This window comes from Peromyscus maniculatus, chromosome 1, assembly GCF_049852395.1.
Source record: "Peromyscus maniculatus bairdii isolate BWxNUB_F1_BW_parent chromosome 1, HU_Pman_BW_mat_3.1, whole genome shotgun sequence".
Lineage (NCBI taxonomy): Eukaryota > Metazoa > Chordata > Mammalia > Rodentia > Cricetidae > Peromyscus > Peromyscus maniculatus.
In genome coordinates, this window is record NC_134852.1 from 120,547,997 (window position 1) to 120,565,258 (window position 17,262).

Below are 17,262 nucleotides of genomic sequence, written 5' to 3' on the forward strand. Positions count from 1 at the left end.
GAACTGTGGGGATATGCAGGCCAGCCACAAAGATTACCAAGTATCACAAGATACACTGAATAGCCCTCAACCCTTGGCAAAGTAGCAATTCTAGCTTTAACAGATGACCTTAAAGGTACCAAAAACTCTCTATAGCTACCAAAAACTAAGGTGTGGAGATGCTAGTGGCTATGAGAAAGATGAACTGAACAATGAGTAGAGATTAACTAGGTTGAGAAATTAATATTCTGCTCCATAAAAAATATATTTGGTACTCACTGATTGTAGATGTAACCAACCGTCTTATTAAATAAGAAACACAGAAATAATGTAAAAGAGAAAGCTAAGAGGTCAGAACTCAGAGCTAAAATCTCACCCTTCCTTCTGCTGTCCCAGCTTCCCGAAAGAGAGCTATATCCTGTCTGTACTTTTTTTTATAGTATTATTGTTCTGCCTTCTCATTGGTTGTAAACCCAAACACGTGACTGCCTCGTCACTGTCTGAATGTACAGCCCCCTAGGTCTTAAAGGCATATGTCTCCAATGCTGGCTGTATCCCTGAACACACAGAGATCTATGGGATTAAAGGTGTGTGCCACCACCGCCACACTCTGTCTATGGCTCTAATAGCTCTGACCCCCGGGCAACTTTATTTATTAACATACAATCAAAATCACATTTCAGTACAATTAGAATACTACCACAATTGATTTTAACAGATGATCAAATAACTGAGGGCCTTTTATATGCTCCGAATGCATATGTATTCTGCTTGGTTACAAAACCTTAAACTTTGAAGATGCTATTCTAACATATAATTCACCTTCCTCTGTGATATAGTTGCCTAAACAGATCAGTGGTTATCTACAGGATACTAATTATGTCCATCTACCTACATGTATGAAGGGCAGTAGTTGTATTCAGGAACACAAGTTTATACCATTCATCTCTTAGCCTGAGTAATCACTAACATGTTACTATGGTTACTGTTTTTTGTCTGTCTCACTTTGCTAGAATGATAGAAATAATTTAAGTGTCTTTGCTCAGATGCTACCCATAGCTTCTGGCATATATTAGGTACTTAATAAGATGTCTTTTGTATACACTAATAGTAAGTACTATTAGATATGTAAGGGTACCTATAAACTGTCAAGAAATTTACAACTAGCATTACCTGGATATAAAAGTTATACTAGATAATCAGATTCCTCTTCTAGAAAATTTGGAACAACGAAAACACATTAAAGAAAATGTAAAGCTAAAAAGATGTAATAAAATTTCCTCATTAAAGGGAATGAGGAGACAGGAAGAACTGGTGGGAAAGAAAGGAATGGAAATGATATAAACACAGTCCTCATATAAAAAATTCTCAAAAAACTAATTACAAAAAGATTTGGGCTAGGTGTGATGGAATACACCTTTAATCCTTGTTGTTGGAGGCAGAGGCAGGCAGATTTTTCTGAACTCAAAACCAGCCTGATCTACACTGCAAATTCCAGGTCAGCCAGGGCTACACAACAAGCCTGTTTCATTTTTGTTTTGTTTAAATAACAACACCACCAAAAAAGATTTGCTCAATAAACTCATGTATGAGCTGGTGATATAACTTAGAAGAAGAGCACTTGCTTAATATGTATATGTAAGTCCCTGGCTTCACTCTCCACTAAAGAAAGAGAAAACACAGACCTCAGACAACCACAGGAGTTTACATGGAAAAGCACAGGCATATAACAGAATGAGAAGCATTCTATAGAGGCAGAGATTTGTCAAGGGAGCAGCACAGACATGTAGAAAGAAAACAAATGTCATCAGACAAAAACTGCATAACTCTCCAGGCTCTAGCTTCACTAAATTCTGAAAGCACTATGGCATCTTTCAGCAAACAACTAAGCTATACTTAAAATACTTCTCCATTACTTAACCTAGTACGGGTCTGTATTTTTGTCACTGGAGTACAAACTAAACCACACAGTAAGAGGCACCTTCTTAGATCAAACTCCCTCAAACTTTTACTCTGGAAACAATTACATAAAATGATCATCTTTTTTAAAAAAAAAAAAAAATCTTAAAAAGAAAGGTTAGCAATACACGGTAACTTTGTTCAAATATCTGAAGAGTTGTTGTATAAAGAAGAAGATATATCAGGGAAGACCCAAGGCAAAAGGACATATTTTTAAGCCAATACAAAAAAGGACAAATGAAGTTCAAATGTCCAGCACCCATGTAGAAATCAAAGTGTGATAGTGCATGCCTGTAATCCTAGCACTGAGGAGGGAAAGACGGGGCATCCCTGGTGTTTGCTGGCTAACCTTAATTGGTAACATTCCGGTTGAGTGAGAGACCTGTCTCAAAACAAAACAAACAAACAATGTGTGTTTTTTAACACAATTTAACACAATGTTTGTTATATATATATAGTGAAGGATAACTGAGAAAGATGTGGGGTGTCAACTTCTGGCCTCCACATGTATGTGTGCACACATGCATACACACAAACATACATATATGCACCACACACACAAAACAATGAAATGTCACAGAAAGCAATTATCACAACTGGAGTTGCAGTAAAAACTATCAGCTTTGGAGGCTGGAGCAATGACTTGGTGCTTAAGGAGCACTTGTTCCTCTTATGAAAGACCTAGGTTCAGTCCCAGTACCCACATGGCAGCTCATAACCACCTGTTAACTCCAGTTCTAGGATTTAATGCCTTCTGGTCTCCACAAGCACCAGGCCACATATGCAGGAAAGGCAAACATTCATACATATAAAATAAAATAAATATATCTTTTTTAAAAAATTAAGCTAGCAAGTTTTGTGGTTTAAAAGAAGCAACAACGGGTTCAATGGAAAGAAGACAAATCTGGAAAATAGAATAGAATAATTCACTATATTCAGGGCTTTGTGTGATGTACAAAAGAAAGAAGGAAATAGCAAGCTCCAGGCTCAGTGACATACTCTGTCTCTGAGGAGGCAAAAGGACGGAGCCAGAAAACCCAGTGTCAACCACTAGCTTCTGTGCATACACGGGCAAATGCACCCCATAAACATGTGCACACATGCATATACCATAGACACCAAATAAATAAATATATAAATAGGTAAATAATCAAGTCTAAGTAAAGATAGTATACAAATGAACTGGAAGACTGGATGAAATAAAGGTAACAATTTGTCCTATCCAAAACAATGATTCAATGAATTCCTAATCAAATTTTCAGTAGGAGGCAGGAGACACAGTTCAGTGGTTGAATGCTTGTCTAGAATATGAAAGGACCTGGATTCAATCACTGGCACCACAAGATAAATAAATTGATTAATTAAAATGAAATAAATTGGGATTTTTTAAAAAAATTAAAAAGTTGATTCTAACACTTTTATGAAATTGCAATAGGTTTAAATAGCCAAAAAATATTTTTAAAAACTAAATCAGGACTATATAACTATAAGACTTACTATAAAGCTATTACAATAAAGATAATGTATTGATAGACAGATATGTATTCATATGTATAAAAAATTAGAGGAAAGAGCCTGTGGCAGAGGTTCTTATCTATTATTCACGTTGGCAGTGGCCCCTTCTCCGTAATCATGCTGAACCAGGACCTGAAATTTGGCAACCTGAACAGGGACCCACATCCACTGCCTCCAATCATGAACTCTCACTCAATGAGCTCTTACCAGCCTGTAATGTTTAGTTTTAATTGGCAACTTGACACAACCTAGCATCAGAAAGCCTCCATGTGGGCATGTCTGTCAGAGAGTTTTGATTGCCTGAATTGATGTGGGAAACTAACCCTAACTGTAGGCAGCACCATCTGGGTAGCAGCCAGAGCATTGAAAGAAGAAAAGATTTCTGCTATCTCTTCTTTCTTTTAAGATTTTTGTGTGTGTGTATGTGGGGGGGGGGTGCATACCATGTATGTACAGGTGCTTGTGGAGTCCAGAAGAGAGTATCAGATCCCCTGGAGTTGGAGTTACAGGCAGTTGTGAACCACAAGACATGGGTATGGGATCCAAATTCTAGAAGGACAGCAGGTACTCTTGATCAATGAGGTATCTCCAGCTCCAGCTCCAAGATTTTTGTTTCTTGTTTGCTAAGCCTTTACTCTCACTGGAGTGTTCAGCTACCCTGTTCCCTGCTACTGCTGATTCCTCTGATTATATTAGAACCATTTCTGCAGGGTCCCAAAAAGGGAAGACAGCATCTCTCCAGAAATCCTTCAGACCTTCATCACCAGATTGGGACTGTTGAGACACCTAGCCTCATAGATTAACTATTGGATTCTCAGACTCTCTGGTGTGAGACAGTGATTGTTAGAATACTCTGTGTATGGTATAAGCCAATCTAATAAATACTCTTTTAAATATATATTCAATCAGTTTTGGTCCTCTAAAGAACCCCAACTAATACACAGCCTTCATGTAAATGTGTAAGCAGAATTTAAGTGTGTTGTGCACACCAAGGAGCTGCATTTCTTGAGGAAGTAAGAGCAGAGTATGGAAGGTAAAATAATGCCCTGTTCTTCATAAAGTGAACTAAGAAAATATTGAGGAAAAAAGATACTGAAAAGAAGAAATGACAAAGTGAGGAATATGATTTAGAAACTGACAATCAGTCCATAATTAAACAAAACATATTGATAGTCCTAAAAAAAATGGTAGATAAAAATGTAGAGATAACCAAGATGGCGGATCTAGCAAATATTTTAAAAAGGAGAAGAAATGCCTCTGAAACCCTAAATGATAGTAACAGAAAGTCACCAATAGGTGGTGACATATTGTTCAGATGCTACTAAGTTAGATGTTCACCTGGCCATTCTAATGTCAAGAGAGCTAGTATCTTAATCAAATTCCAAACACTGCCATCTGATACTGCAATGAAGCCAACTGAAATAAATCCTGACTCAACTAAGCCATACATTCCTGGCCACTGAAGGAAGCAACTCATGCTCTTGTCTTTGCTTATGAACTAGGTCAAAGGTAAGGTGCCAGTACAAAGCTGAAATAATTTCAACTGCATGCCCAAAACACGGCTGAACATGAAAATAGTATGAATGAAAACATAAAGTAAGAGATCAAAGAAAGAATAAAAAGGACATAAAAGAACTTAAGAGCATTAAAAAGCTCAAAGGAAGGAAGCAGCCAGATGGTAATCAGGAGTTCAGTATGGCTCTTTTCCAGGAGGCTTTCCTGAAAGGGAAGCCTGGTAATTTTCTTGGAGGAATGCCTGGAATGGGAGGGGGCATGCCTATAACAGCAAGAATGCCTGGGCTCAATAAAATTCTTAGAGATCCAGAAGTTTTTGCAGCTATGGACCCAGAAATTATGGTAGATGTCTTGGCACTATTTGTGTTACTACAATAAAATATCCTGACAAAAGCTATTTCAGGAAGAAAGGACTCGTTTTAGCTCACAGTTCCAGGTTACAAGTCCATTATGGCAGGGAAGTCAGCTTCAGAGAGTTGGTCATATTGCATCCACCATCAGAAACAGAGAGCAAAGAATGCATACATGCTCATGCTCATGCTCAGACCTCTTTTTTCACTCCTTATTCAGTTCAGGATTCGCTGCCTAGAGAATGGTACCACCCACAGTGGGTAGGTTTTCCCTTCTCAAGATAATTCCCTAGAGATAAGCATACAGGCTAATCTAACACAGACAATCCCTCATTGAGACTCTCTTCAGGTCATCAGGGTTGGTGGCAAGCACATTTACCTACTAAGCCATCCTGTCAGACTGCCTGCTGTGGAATGTTATTTATACTACAGAATATTTGTTTAGTGATACAAAGATGTGTTACATTCTTTTATGTTGCATTTGTTTAACTCTGTAAAGCTGTGTCACTTTGCCTGTGTAAAACACCTGATTGGTTTAATAATGAGCTGCATGTCCAATAGCTAGGCAGGAGAGGAACAGGCAGGGCTGCCAGGCAGAGAGAATAAATAGAAGAACAAGAAGAGAGGAAGGAACAAGAAAAGAAGGGAGGAAAAGGAGAGGAGGGTGACAGAGGCCAGCCACACAACCAGACATGGAGTAAGAAGTAAAGAAAGGTATACAGAATAAAGGTAAAAGCCCAGAGGCAAAAGGAAAATGGGATAATTTAAGTTAAGAAAAGCTAGCTAGAAACAAGCCAAGCTAAAGATGGGCATTCATAAATAAGAATAAGCCTCCATGTATTTATTTGGGAGCTGGGTGGTAGGCCCCCAAAGAGTGAAAAAACCAACTACACCTGCCTTTTTATTTTACTTTAATTTAAAAAAAAATTTATTCATTTTACATACCAATCACAGATCCCCCTCTCATCCCTCCTCCCACTCCCCTTACTCTTTATTTTACTTTTTAATTTATTTCAATAAAACTACTAAGACTATTTTTTTAATCAGGGTGTACATAATCAGTCAGAGTTCCAGGTTCTTGGTGACTGTGGTGGTTTGAATGAGAATGACCTCCATAAGTTCATATATTGGAATGCTTGGTCCCCAGTTGGTAGAACTATTTGGGAAAGATTAGGAGGGTATAGCTTTGTTGGTGAAGCTGTGTTGCTAGGGGTGGGCTTTGAGGTTTCAAAATTTCAGTTATTCCCAGTCAGTTCCCCCCACCCCATTGTCTATCTCTTTGCCTCCTACTTGTGGATTAGATGTAAGCTCTCAGCCACTGTTCCAGTGCCACCATGCCTGCCTTCCTGCAGCCACGCTCCTCGTCGTAATGTCATGGACTATAACTCTCTAGAAACATGAGCCCCCAATTAAATGTTTTCTTTTATAAATTGCCTTGGTCATGGTGTTTTGTCACAGCAATAAAAAGTAACCGAGATAGTGACCTAACCAATGAGTTAAAGAGTACACCCAAACTTTTCACAACAAAATGTTTAATTCATAAGTAAAAGAAACAGTAACCTGTAGATGTGCTGAAAGGGAGCAGTGGGCTCTAAAGAGATGGCTCAAGAGTCCTATTTCCTTCCAGAGCTTCTTTCTTCTGAGTCTAGATGGAGGGAGGAAGCCATCCCCAGGAGTGGGAATGGGGTAGATCTTTACCTTGAATAACATAGGATTTATTTTATATATATAACTCAAGACTATCTGCAGGTGTAGTATACACCCTAATTTTGAGCATACTGATAGGATCCTACAATCACTTCGGAGATGAGCCCCTGAACATACTTGTAAGGTTAACACAATTTGTAACACACAAAAACTGCCTGACACAATCAACAGAAAACTGGTATCAACAAGTGGAGCTACTGCTGTGATAAACATGACTGTAGAGGAAAAAGGCTAGCTAAAGAAACCCACCCTGACCCTGGAGCCCAGAACCAGTGAAAGAAACACTGCTTGGATCTAGGACCTGAGCCAGTGAAAGAAACACTTTACCCTGAACACAGAACCAAAGAAACATGCCCTGACTCTAGTGCCAAAGAAACACACTTTGTCCCTGGAATCAGAGCCAGTGGAAGAAATATGCCCTGGCCTTAGAATTAGAGCCAAAAAGCTAAGAAAGGCCAGTGGAAAGAAACACAGTTGAGCTCCGAAATCAGGGCCATTTCTACCTCTAACCAACAAAACTAACCAATCCCTGGACATAAAAATCTTCTCCCTGGAGAAACTCTGCCCCTAAGAAATCCTATATAAACCACCCTGCCTGTTCAGTTGTCTCCTCAGACCAGTTGTCTCCTCAGACTGGAGCTCTCTGAGTCCTCATCCGGAATGGGTCTCAGCTGAATTACTGCTCAAAAGCCTGAAGCTTAACCAGCTAAATGCTTAACCAGCCAAATGCTTCTAGTTTCTGGCCCTCACGCCTTATATATCTTTCTGCTTTCTACCACCACTCCCTGGGATTAAAGGCTGGCTTTCTGGGATTAAAGGTGTGTGTCACCATGCTTGGCTATTTCCAATGTGGCCTTGAACTCACAGATATCCAGAGGGATTTCTATCTCTGGAATGCTAGGATTAAAGGTGTGAGTGCCACCATTTTCTAGCCTTTGTATCTAGTGGCTGTCTGTTCTCTGACCCCAGATAAATTTATTAGAGTACACAATATTTTGGGGAACACAATACCACCACATATAGGATCTGCTGATGTTGCTGGAGAGGGCTCTTTAAGGAGAGGCTGCTCTTCCAATTGGTGCAGGTAGTGCTTGTGCCTCTCAGGGGTGCTGATTTTGTGGGGGATGGTTGGCTAGGGGGGAGGGTGATGGGTTTGATGTGTTTGGGCAGCTGAGTGAGTCTTGCAGGGTATAGGGTCCAATGGGTGGAGGTGGTGGTGGAGCAGCCTGCCTGCAGGACTCTTACCTGTTGGCTGACTGCTGGGGCTCAGCTCTCCCACTCTTGTGACCTCAGGGCCAGTTCTCCCACATACTTGGTGCAAAGGAAAAAGGTCAAGTAACATATAAAGGCAAACCTATCATTATACCCAATTTCTCAATGGAGACTCTGAAAGCCAGAAGGTCCTGACAGACAATTTGCAGACATTAAAAGACCATGGATGCCAGACCTGACTACTATACACAGGAAAACTTTCAATCACCATAGATGGTGAAAATAAGATACTCCATGACAAATCCAGATTTAAACAATACCTACCCACAAATCCAGCCCTACAGAAAAATACTAGAAGGAAAACTCTAACCCAAGGAAGTTAGCTGCACCCACAAAAACATAGGCAATAGATAATCTCACACCAGCAAATCCCAAAGAAGGGAAACGCACACACACTACCGTCACCACAACCAAAACCAAAAAATAATAGGAATTAACAATCACTGGTCATTACTATCTCTTAATATCAACAGAATCAATTTACCTATAAAAAGACACAGGCTAACAGAATGGATGTGAAAATAGAATCCATCCTTCTGCTGCATACAAGAATCATACCTCAACATCAAAGACAGACATTACCCTCAAAGTAAAGAGTTGGGAAAAGATTTCCAATCAAATAGACCTAAGAAACAAGCTAGTAGACTGATCCTAATATCTAACAAAATAAACATCAAACCAAAATTAATAAAAAAGAGATGGAAAAAGACATTTTCTATTCATCACAGGAAAAATCCATCAAGATGAAATCTTAATTTTGAACATTTATACCCCAAATTCAAGGGCACCCACATTTGTAAAAGAAACATTACTAAAGCTTAAATCACACATCAAACCCCACACACTAATAGTGGTACACTTCAACACCTCACTCTCACCAATGGACAGGTCTGCGAGACACAACTTAACAGAGAAATAAGGGAACTAACAGATGTTATGATTCAAATGAACTTGACATCGATAAAACATTTCACCGAAACACCAAAGAATATACCTTCTTCTCAATACCTCAAGGAACCTTCTCTAAAATAGACCACATGCTCAGTCACAAAGTCAATCTCAAAAGATACAAAAAAAAAAAAATGGAATAACCTACCATATCTTATCAGATCACCATTGGCTTAAAGTTAGAATTCAACAACAATACAAATTACAGAAAGCCTACCAACTCAGGAAAACTGATCAATGCTAACTTAACCACCACTGGGTCAAGGAAGAAATGAACTTAAAGGCTCCCTAGAATTCAATGAAAATGAATGCGCAACATACCCAACTTATGGGACACAATGAAAGTAGCGCTAACAGGAAAGTTCACAACACTAAATGCCTACATAAAGAACATGGAGAAATCTCACTCTAGTGACTTAACAGCACACCTGGAAGCTCTAGAACAAAAAGAAGCAAACTCACCCAGGAGGAGTAGACAACAGGAAATAAACTGAGGGCTGAAATCAATACAATAGAAACAAAGAAAACAATACAAAGAATTAATGAAACAGAGTTGATTCTCTGAGAAAATCAACAAGATAGACAAACCCTTATCCAAACTAACCAAAAGGCAGAGAGAGAATGTCCAAATTAACAAAATCAGAAATGAAAAGGAGGATGTATCAACAGACACTGAGGAAAACCAGAAAATCATTAGGTCAAACTTAAAAAAAACCTATATTCCACAAAATTGAAAAATCTAAAAGAAATAGACAATTTTATGGATAGGTACCACATACCAAAATTAAATCAAGAACAGATAAATAATTTAAATAGACCCATAACCACTAAGGAAATAGAAGCAGTCATTAAAAGTCTCCCAACCTTGGAAACAAAAAAGGATATGACGAAGAGAACTACAGACCAATCTCCCTCATGAACATTGATGCAAAAATACTCAATAAAATACTGGCAAACAGACTCCAAGAACACATCAGAACAATTATCCACCATGATCAAGTAGGCTTCATCCCAGGGATGCAAGGGTGGTTCAACATATGAAAGTCCGTCAATGTAATACACCATATAAACAAACTCAAAGGGAAAAAAAAACACATGATCATCTCACTAGATGCAGAAAAGGCATTTGACAAAATCCAACACCCCTTCATGATAAAGGTCTTGGAGCGATCAGGAATACAGGGAACATACCTAAACATAATAAAGGCAATTCACAGCAAGCCAACAGCCAACATCAAATTAAATGGAGAGAAACTCAAAGCAATTCCACTAAAATCAGGAACGAGCAAGGCTGTCCGCTCTCCCCATACTAATTCAACATAGTACTTGAAATTCTAGCCAGAGCAATAAGACATTAAGGGGATACAAATTGGAAAGGAAGAAGTCAAGCTTTCCCTATTTGCAGATGACATGATAGTATACTTGAGTGACCCGAAAGATTCAACCAAGGAAATGATACAGCTTATAAACACCTTCAGCAACATAGCAGGATACAAGATCAACTCAGAAAAATCAGTAGCCCTCCTATATACAATTGACAAACAGGCTGAGAAGGAAATCAAGAGATACATCACCCTTTACAATAGCCACATATGACATAAAATACCTTGGGTAACACTAAACAAGCAAGTGAAGGACCTATATGACAAGAACTTTAAGTCCCTGAAAAAAGAAATTGAAAAGATGTCAGAAAATGGAAAGATCTCCCATGCTCATGGATAGGCAGGACTAACAGTAAAAATGGCAATTTTACCAAAAGCAATCTGCAGATTCAATGCAATCCCCATCAAAATACCAACACAATTCTTCACAGACCTGGAAAGAATAATACTCAACTTCATATGGAAAAACAAAAAACCCAGGATAGCCAAAAGAATCCTGAACAATAAAACAACCTCTGGAGGCATCACGATCCCTGACTTCAAGCTCTACTATAGAGCTACAGTAATAAAAATAGCTTGGTACTGGCATAAAAACCGACATTTGGACCAATGGAATCGAATTGAAGACCCTGACATTAATCCACACACCAATGAACATATAATTTTTGACAAATAAGCCAAAAGTATACAATGGAAAAAAGAAAGCATCTTCAACAAATGGTGCTGGCATAACTGGATATCAACGTATAGAAGGCTGCAAATAGATCCATATCTATCACCGTGCACAAAACTTAAGTCCAAGTGGATCAAAGACCTCAACATAAATCCAGCTACTATGAACCTGCTAGAAGAGAAAGTAGGAAGGAGTCTTGAACGTACTGGCATAGGAGATCACTTCCTAAATATATAACACAAGTAGCTCAGACACTGAGAGAAACAATCAATCAATGGGACCTCTTGAAACTGAGAAGCTTTTGTAGAGCAAAGGATACAGTCAACAAGGCAAAGCGACAGCCTACAGAATGGGAAAAGGTCTTCACCAACCTCACATCTGACAGAGGACTGATATCGAGAATATATAAGGAACTCAAGAAATTAGACATCAAAATGCCCAACAGTCCAAATAAGAAATGGGCTATAGAACTAAACAGAGAATTCTCAACAGAGGAAACTCAAATGGCTGAAAGATAATTAAGGAAATGCTCAACACCCTTAGTCATCAGGGAAATGCAAATCAAAAAAACTCTGAGATACCATGTTATACCTGTCAGAATGGTTAAGATCAAAAACACTGAAGACACCTTATGCTGGAGAGGATGTGGAGCTAGGGGAACTCTCCTCCACTGCTGGTGGGAATGCAAGCTTGTACAACCACTTTGGAAATCAATATGGCGCTTTCTTAGAAAATTGGGAATCAATCTCCCCCAAGATCCAGCTATACCACTCTTGGGCATATACCCAAGGAATGCTCAATCATACCACAAGGGCACTTGCTCAGCTATGTTCATATCAGCATTGTTTGTAATAGCCAGAACCTGGAAACAACCTAGATGCCCTTCAACTGAAGAATGGATAAATAAAATGTGGTACATATACACAATGGAATACTACTCAGCAGAGAAAAACAATGACACCATGAGGTTTGAAGGCAAATGGATGGATCTAGAAAAAATCATCCTGAGTGAGGTAACCCAGACTCAGAAAGACAAACATGGTATGTACTCACTCATAGGAGGATACTAGATGTGGAACAAGGATGACTGGACTGCTACTCACATCACCAGGGAGGCTACCTGGAAAACAGGACCCCAAGAAAGACAAGGGGATCGCCCAATGATGGAGAAATGGATGAGATCTCCATGAACAGCCTGGACATGAGTGGGGGTAATGAAGGGCAAGGGTCAAGGGAAAGAGAGCCTGTGGGAACGCGAGATCCCAGCTGGATCAAGAACAGAGAGGGAGAACAAGGAATAGGAGACCATGGTAAATGAAGACCACATGAGAATAGGAAGAAGCAAAGTGCTAGAGAGGCCCACAGAAATCCACAAAGATACCCCCACAATAGACTGCTGGCAATGATTGAGAGACAGCCCGAACTGACCTACTCTGGTGATAGGATGGCCAAACACCCTAATTGTCATGCTAGAAACCCCATCCAATGACTGAGGGAACTGGATGCAGAGATCCACAGCTAGGCCCTGGGTGGAGCTCCAGGAGTCCAATTAGCGAGAAAGAGGAGGGTTTGTATGAGCAAGAATTGTTGAGACCAAGGTTGGATAAAGCACAGGGACAAATAGCCAAACGAATAGAAACACATGAACTGTGAACCAATGGCTGAGGGGCCCCCAACTGGATCAGGCCCTCTGAATAGGTAAGACAGTTGATTGGCTTGATCTGTTTGGGAGGCATACAGGCAGTGGGACTGGGTCCTGTGCTCAGTGTATGAGTTGGCTGTTTGAAACCTGGGGCTAATGCAGGGACACTTGGCTCAGCCTAGGAGGAGGGGACTGGACCTGCCTGGACTGAGTCTACCAGGTTGATCGCAATCCTCAGGGGAGGCTTTGCCCTGGAGGAGATGGGAATGGGGGGTGTACTAAGGGGAAGGGGAGGGGGGCGGGAGGGGGGAGAACAAGGGTATCTTTGGCTGATATGTAGAACTAAATTATATTGTAAAATAAAATTAAATTAAAAAAAAAAGTCTCCCAACCAAGAAAACCCCAGGGCCAGACAGTTTTAGTTAGCAGAATTCTACCAGAATTCTCAATACTCTTGAAACTGTTCCACACAATAGAAACAGAGGGAACATTGCAAAACTCTTTTTATGAGGCTACAGTTACCCTGATGTCCAAGCCACACAAAGATGCAACAAAGAAAGAGAATTACAGATCAATCACCCTCATGAATATTGATGCAAAAATACTCAATAAAATACTGGCAAACTGAATCCAAAAACACATCAAAAAAAAAAAAAAAATCATCCGCCATGATCAAGTAGGCTTCATCCTAAAAATGCAGGGGTGGTTCAACATAGGAAAATCTGTCAATTTAATACACCATATAAACAAACTGGGGAAAAAAAACACACATTATCCTTAGATGCTGAAAAGCCTTTGACAAAATTCAACACCCCTTCTTGATAAAGGTCTTGGAGAGCTAGACAGTGGTGGCACATGCCTTTAGTCCCAGCACTCGGGAGGCAGAGGCAGGTGGATCTCTGTGAGTTCGAGGCCAGTCTGGGCTATAGAGTAAGTTCCAGGAAAGGCTCCAAAGCTACACAGAGAAACCCTGTCCAGCCAACTTGAAGTTAAATGGAGAGAAACTCAAAGAGATTCCACTAAAATCAGGAACAAGAAAAGGCTGTCCACTCTCTTCATAGCCAATATAGCACTCAAAGTTCTAGCTAGGGCAATAAGACAACTAAAGGAGATCGAGGGGGATACAAATTAGAAAGGAAGAAATCAAACTTTTGCTATTTGCAAATGATATGACAATATACATAAGTGACCCCAAAAATTCTACCAGGGAAATCCTATAGCTGATAAACACCTTCAGTAATGTGGCAGGATACAAGATTAACTAAAAAAGATCAGTCCTCCTATACACAAATAATAAATGGGCTGAGAAATAAATCAGAGAAACAACACCCTTTACAATAGCCACAAATAATATAAAATACCTTGAGGTAACTCTAATCAAACAAGTGAAAGACCTGTAGGACAAGAACTTTTAGTCTTTGAAGAAAGAAAATGAAGATACAGCAGAAAATGGAAAGATCTCCCATGCTCTTGGATAGGTAGGATTACCATAGTAAAAATGGCAATCTTACCAAAAGCAATCTACAGATTCAATGCAACCCCCATCAAAATCCCAATTCAATTCTTCATAGACCTCGAAAGTACAATACTCAACTTCATATGGAAAATCAAAAAACCCAGGATAGCTAAACAATCCTGTACAATAAAGGAACTTCCAGAGTCATTACCATCCCTGACTTCAAGCTCTACTATAGACCTATATTAATAAAAATAGCTTGGTATTGGCATAAAAAGACACATGGATCAATGGAATCGAATTGAAGACCCTAACATAAATCCACACTTATGAACATCTGATTTTTGATAAAGAAGCTAAAATTGTACAAGGGAAAACAGAAAGCAACTTCAACAAAAGGTGCTAGCATAACTGGATGTCGACATGTAGAAGAATGAAAATAGGTCCGTATCTATCACCATGCACAAAACTCAAGTCCATGTGGATCAAAGACCACAACATAAATTCAGTTATACTGAACCTAATAGAAGAGAAAGAGGGAAGTAACCTTGAATGATTTGGCACAGGAGACTACTTCCTGAATATAACACCAGTAGCACAGACACTGAGATTGACAATTTATAAATGGGTCCTTTTGAAACTGAAAAGCATCTGTAAGGCAAAGGACATAATCAATAAGACAAAACATCAGCCTACAGAATGGGAAAAGATCTTCAACCCCATATCTGACAGAGGGCTGATCTCCAAAATATATAAAGAACTCAAGAAACTGGACATCAAAATACCAAATAATCCAATTTAAAAAATGGGATACAGACCTAAACAGAGAATTCTCAACAAAAGACTCTCAAGCCGCTGAAAGACAATTAAGGAAATGCTCAACACCCTTAGTCATCAGGGAAATGCAAATCAAAACAACTCTGAGATACCATGTTATACCTGTCAGAATGGCTAAGATCAAAAACACTGATGACAGCTTATATTGGAGAGAATGTGGAGTAAGGGGAACACTCCTACACGGCTGGTGGGAGTGCAAACTTTTACAGCCACACTGGAAATCAGTATGGTTGGTGGTTTCTCAGAAAATTGAGAATCGATCTGCCTCAAGACCCACTGATACCATTCTTGGGCATATACCCAAAGGATGTTCAATCATACCACAAAGACACTTGCTCAACTATGTTCATAGTAGCATTATTCATAATAGCCAGAACCTGGAAACAACCTAGATGCCCCTCAACTAAAGAACAGATAAAGAAAATGTGGTACATTTACACAGACTAGAGTATTACTCAGCTGTAAAAACAATGACATCATGAAATCTTCAGGTAAATGGATGGAACTAAATAAAAAAAATCATCCTGAGTGAGGTAACCCAGACCCAGAAAGACAAACACAGTATGTACTCATTCATAAGTGGATATTAGATGTAAAGCAAAGGATAACCAGGCTACAATCCACATCCCTAGAGAACTAGGTAACAAGGAGGACCCTAGGAGGGACACATGGATCACCTGGGAAGGGGAAATAGATGAAATCTCCTGGGTAAATTGGGGGTCAGGAGAGGGGGCATAGAAGTAAGGGAATGGAGGATGGAAACATGAGGGATTGGGATGGTCAAGTTGGGGGAGAGACAGACAGGGAGAGCAATGAAAGAGATATCTTCACAGAGGGGGCCATCATGGGGTTAGGGAGAAACCTAGTGCCAGGGAAACTCCCAGGAATCCACAAGGATGACCCCAGCTAAGACTCCCAGCAATAGTGGAGAGGGTGGCTGAATTGGCCTTCTCCTGTAATGAGATTGGAGATTACCCTAATTGTCAACATAGAACCTTCATCCAGTAACTGATGGAAGCAGATGCAGAGATCTCCAACCAAGCACTGGGCTGAGCTCTGGGAGTCTAGTTGAAGAGAGGGAGGATGTATGGAAGAGAGGAAGGATCATGTAAGAAAGGGGGGGTCAAGATTATGATGGGGAAACCCACAGAGACAGCTGACCCAAGCTCTTGGGAGCTCACAGGCTCTAGACCAACAGCTACAGAGCCTGAATGGGACCAACCTAGGCTCTCCACTTGTGGGTGACAGTTTGGTAGCTTGGCCTGTTTGTGGGGCCCCTAGCAGTAGGACCAGGATCTGTCCCTGGCACATGAGCTGGCTTTTTGGAACCTATTCCCTATGGTGGAATGCCTTGCTCAGCCTTGATGCAGGGGGCGAGTAGCTTGGTCATGCCTCAACTTGATATGCTATGCTTTATTGATTCCCATGGGAAGCCTTATCCTTTCTGAGAAGTGGAGGGTGGAAAGGAGGGGAGGGGAGGGAACGGGAAGAAAAGAGAGGAAACTGTGGTTGGTATGTAAAGTAGATAAAATAATAATAATAATAATAATAATAATAATAATAATAATAATAATAAAGGAGTGGGAGAGCTGTTCCTGTCCCCCACCAGATGCAGCACTTGGGAGAGCAGGCCCTGCAACTCACTGAAGTAACATAATAGAGCCAACCCTGTTGGCAAAGGTGTAGGTGAGCCAGTCCAGAAATTGAAAGCATGGGAGAGCTGCCCTCACTACTAATCTGTCATGCAGCAACATAGGTGGGAAAGAGATGCCTCCCTTTACCCTTCATCCCTACAACAGAAGAGAGCTGACCCTCTCCCTTACCAGCTGCAGCACTCAGGAAAGTAGGCTCTGCTCCTCGCCTAAACAGCACAGCAGAGTTAACCAGGTATTTGGAGGTAAGAGTGACCCAGCCAGGAGGTTGTGAGCAAAAGAGCTGTCTCCATTACCCATCTGACATGTGGCAGCATGGGCGGAGAAGAGATGCCCTCCCTACAACCCCCTGTCCATCATTGCCTGAAACAGGTG

At 40.2% G+C, this 17,262-nt stretch overlaps 1 protein-coding gene across 6 annotated transcripts in view; it reads right to left on the reverse strand.

Annotated features, from left to right (window-relative positions):
• Nucleotides 1-17,262, reverse strand: part of Sbf2 (SET binding factor 2) — a 349,435-nt gene that overhangs the window by 284,486 nt on the left and 47,687 nt on the right. The window lies entirely within an intron of this gene.